This window comes from Ixodes scapularis, unplaced genomic scaffold (assembly GCF_016920785.2).
Source record: "Ixodes scapularis isolate PalLabHiFi unplaced genomic scaffold, ASM1692078v2 PGA_scaffold5__190_contigs__length_132052651, whole genome shotgun sequence".
In the NCBI taxonomy this organism is placed as follows: Eukaryota; Metazoa; Arthropoda; class Arachnida; order Ixodida; family Ixodidae; genus Ixodes; species Ixodes scapularis.
The window spans coordinates 4,773,699-4,778,807 of NW_024609880.1; positions in this window are offsets into that span (position 1 = coordinate 4,773,699).

Here is a 5,109-nt window from a genome sequence, read left to right on the forward strand (position 1 = left end):
GTTATAAAAGCAAGGCAAAACGCTCGTAGTTCCCGCCCTCAGTACACGTTGGACATCTTCCACACTTGGACACCGGATAACTGAATGAACGAGGATTTACATTCACTTCCGAGGTTACTCTCGCCGCTTCCTCACCGTTGAGCAGCAGGATGAGCTGGCGACAAGCCGCGGATGAAAGGCTGGAGCATCAACAGCCCAAGCGCACTCGGTGCCGATGCGGGCGACGCGGGTTTCTGTCAACCGGGAGGCCAGACCAAACCGTGACCATTCCAGCTCTTCGTCATGACACGGTGTTGCAGAGAGCAGGGTAAAATACAGCTACACGGATCAGCGAAGCAAACGACTGCTATCTTAAATCTTGGCTTGTGATTGCGCCTTTGTAGTAGGTCATCTTATTCGTTTTGCTGGAGAGACGCAAACGACGGGCGTAACAAAATCGCTTGCATATTCCGCATATCTCACAAAAGCATTTACCGTGTCACCTTGCGAAAAGCGCGAAACACGGAGTCCGCACCGTCCTAAGCTTCCCGTTTTTTACCTGCTTTAGAGCAGTTTGTACCTGCTAGTAGATATGCCTACTGAAACTGAAACAGGGCAGTTCCAGAGAGAAAGAGACAAAGTTGAAAAAGCTTGCTCGCTTTCTAATTTCTCAACTCTCAAGTGATTGTACCATAATAAATGCACCAACGCGTCTTCCAAAATAAAGAAAGAGCACTACGTTCACAACATCAAAAATGGTCTCAGTACATGCATCTGTGGGCAGGTAGGAAACCTTGCCCTTATTTATTCACGCCGCATGATTGCCGCAACAAACTCGTTGCAGGACCGAATCATACTCGAGCGGTGTGCGTCGCTATGCAAACGCAGTCCAACACGAAGCATAAAAAACGGCAGATTTAAGACAACAATCCGGAGTCCATTATTCAATTAAAACAACGTAATTTTGTTGAAAACGCCCGCTGCTTCTTACTCACGGTATGTGTCGGGATACTTCCACAGTTCGAAACGGAACGAGGGAAGATTTACTTTTAAAAACGCTCGCTGCGTCCTCCCGGACCAGCTGGACCGGATCAGCTGACAACGACGGGACTGTACCCGTTGAACCTCCACCACGCAACAAACAATTTGCGCTCCGTGTTAAAAGCTTGGTTCAAACAGACCCGGAATACAAAGCACCGCACCACACACGACGAATGTTTCAGCTCTTTTTCGCATCGCCGGGTTGCACCAAACAGAACGAGATCGCCGAAGTCAACGCCGCGCTGTCGTGAACCTTGGCTTGTGGTTGCGAACTCGTGGACCCTGTGACTCCCTTCGCTTTCAAAGCACACACGACGATTACGAATGCTCCTTTCCGTCTTCCAGGAACATCACAGGGGCACTTCTCCAGTCACGTCTTCACTATGTGCTCGCAAACTCCGAAGCTCTATGCGAAGCTTCTCGCGTCCCGTCAAACCAAAACAGTAGCGACGCCATGCGTACTTGCCAGATTTTCTCCGGTCAAACAAAAACAACGAAAGCCAACCGGCGCTTGCTTCCAGCGTACATCGGCGTTGCGCTTGCGCCGTGGCCAGATCGCCAGATCGCTTGCAGTTGAAGGTTCAAGCAAAAACGAAACCAACTGCAATGTCACGTGTTCACATCGAGGACACGCTTTTTATATCCATTTTAACTGTTTGGAACGAATAATTAGACCCATAACTTTATTTGTGGTGTCTAAGAAACTGTTATCAGGACCCCTAAACTAAATACAAACATGGACGACATGAAGCAAGCCGCATTGCCATCGACCAGAAGATGGCGGCGAGCCCGGTAAGCGTGGGTTTCGCCAACGTCCTGCGACATGGCGCAATTGCTTTTGGTGCATATCTGTCTCCGAGACATGTTTCTTTCCGCGGCATTTGTCTCGACGGTCCTTTCTAAGTGTGTCCCCAAGCATTCCGGTGCTTCGATAGCCGGCAATGCCGCAGTCGTCGCCGGGGGCGATGCGTGTTTTCGAGGTCGGCTACACGGTTATGCGTGTATGACCGAACCAAAACACGTTTTTTACAACCTCGCATGATTTCTGAACGAATTATCCGTTACTCATCGAGTAAATTTATGGTAATTTGTGTAAATGGCGTGTTTTTCACCCCAAATATTCGCCAAATACACGGGACTTGCTAACAGTGTATGTTTAAACTGAGCGAGACGAAGTCAGACAATTTGCTGTTTAAGTGTCTGCTCTGTATGCCGAAACTCAAACTGCTGAGCACATCCAGGACGTGGAACTCTAATTTGAAAAAAAGCACATTAAGAGTTATTATTCAATGTCACTTACCTTTTTCCGTTGAAATGTCGTCGTTAAAGGGACCATGAAATGACTTTTTTTACTTTTTCCAGATAACTTTTACATTAAACCGTCAATGTTCACTGAATGCCGAACAGGCATCCGTTTTCGTCTCGGTTTATTAACTTCTACACAAAAAAATTAATGAAATATCGACTTTTTCTTGACCGCAAAACAAGCCGTGACGTACGCTATTTCCGGAACCGGAACTTCTCTCAGCAGTAGGAGGTGGGAGCATTAGCGGCGACGAGTTGGGGTGCGCCGGTAGGTTTTACTGCGCCGATGTCACCGATGTATTTCCTGAATCGGCGCCTCTCATCGCCGCATCGCAGCTGAGCGAAATTCAACGAGATATGTTGCGCTACAGCGACAGCATGTGACTAGTCCCATACAACGGTATGCCTGTTGGGAAATGCAGCGAGTCTTCCGGTGAAGACTCCAGAAGTCAACCCAACTGTCATTGTTGGCAAAAGGCGGCCAGTGTCAGTCGTTTGCAAAGTGACGTAGATGGAAACAAATTGCCGCGCCGTTTTTCGCGGTCTCGGAGACGCAGGAGCGAGCCGACGTTAAAAAAGACACGTTTGAACTACGAGTGTCAGCAAGAGCCACGTAAATACCTGTTAACACTCGGAGCGGACGCGCGCGTTTGATGGAAGTGCTGTATTCGCGCTGTTGGTAAGCGCTTCGGGACCGATCTTTTACGATTGCAACTCGATACTGACGCGACACTCGGCAAAGAAAGGTTGGACCGGTATTGCACGTATACCTCTCACGAACTGTTACAGCTCGACAGTGACGTGCAGTCTGTCAGGATAAAAATGGCATACCAATAACAAAGTGTACATACCGTGTTACGAAGGTAATCCATACAGCGTTTATTTCAGCTCTATATCACACAAAACAAGAAGAGAGAATCGACGAGGGTCCCTTTTCGACGAGTGTTCGTCAACACTGCCTCGGAAAACAAGGGGAAGAAATTGACCTCACCTCTTAACGTAAAATTGAGGTCAGCGATCAAACTATTATACGGGAAGGATCCACAAGGGTACCCCACAAGGGTAGCGCGGGCATATTCCATTCAGCACGCCAGCCGGTCGCAGGCAGACAGACGGTCTTGCGACGAAGCAACGCTGCGCCGAGTCGGAGTGCCTGCTAGGCCTATATTCTGAGAGCTTCGTCGGAGCGCGATTCGCGGCTGTTGTCGCTCTTCTCGGGTGTTAGTGGATCCAGCGTTCTTGTTCGTCGTGGTCTGTTTTAAGTACATTTTTTTCTTGCTGCTTGAAGTCGGCACGCGCGAGATGAACACGTAGAAAAATAAACGTTCAGTCAGTCAGAGTTTTGAGAGGAAGGAAACCAAAGGAAATAACCGTTCTGAACTCGGCCCTGCCAGCCCTGCCCTACTGCGCACGCGCAGTAGTTGCTTCGTTTACCACACGATAGATGGCGCTTGGCTCTTAGCATTATCAAATTTGGCAATTTTCGCCAAACATCTCTAATTATGCTACAAAATGTGGGTCTGAATATTATTTAACAAAACTTTTAGGAAACATTCGCCGGCTATTTATGGTTTACGATCGCGGTGCTGGTGAGGTAGGCTCTTACCCAATAGGCGACGTGGATTCGGCTGACGTGCTCCATTTCTGCGGATGCATCGTAGTGAAAAGGCAGAGCTTTCGAAGGAAAGAAGTCGCAAAAGAGTCCAGTTTTCTTTTAAAAGTTCTATAGCAAATAATTTTTTTTTGGCTCCCTAGTTTTGTGTTTTTGTGTTTCTTTTCACACCTTTTACGACGTTCGGTGGATGAAATTGGATTTTAAAATCATTTCATTGTCCCTTTAAGCCTTTCTTAGCCAAAATAACGCACCTTTCTTTCGAGATCGTTTTGTTAGTCGCAGTTTTTCAGCTACCATCTCACGATGCTCATTAATGTAACCTAGCGAAAAAGCCTTCGAAAACGCTATAGTTTAGTTATTTGTATAATTCAGAAGGAAAATAAATGAATCATAGAAGTTATATATAAACACGCTTATGTGATATATGTTTAAGGTTGCGGTTCATTTAGACCGTTTTTTTTTTCTATACTAATTCATGAAGCAGTTTGTTTAGTTAATCTTTCGTTGTTCCACACTACTGATAACTAGAAATTAACAGCGGTGCTTCGCACCAGTCATAATTGTTTTTCTTTTCCGCCAGTCCGTCTATTCGCACAAGCTGACAGGGTTCGCGGTAATTTCAGAGAAACGAAAGACCGAAGCTACAACCCACTTTCCCAACACACCCTTGAAGAAGCAGAGGAAGATCGACCGTATGCATCAAACTCCCGTTTCTCAAGAAGTGTTCGACAATCTTATAGGCACGTTTGGGGTTGAGACTCTACAGTCATATACTAACAGCTGTCATATACTAACAGTGAAACACAAAGTAACGGCAAACTAACGTAAAAGTAACATCCATTAGTCATGGCAAGTAACGACAGCCAGGTATTTCGTTACATTTACAAAACTGAAACGGAGCTCTGTAACGCGTTTGCTCTTTTCCAAGCTAACCAGTAACGCTATTTCATTGATTGTTTTCTACGTCCAGACATTTCATCGAATGCCGTTTCATCGAAGCCATTTCATCGAACACCGTTTCATCGAATGCCGTTTCTTCGAACGCCTTTTCATAAAAAACCGTTTCATCGAACGCCTTTTCATCGAACAACGTTACAGTCTGTAATATTTCAGAATTTACTTTAATTTTATATAGAACTTCATCTAATTCCCTCTGATTTTTTTTTCTT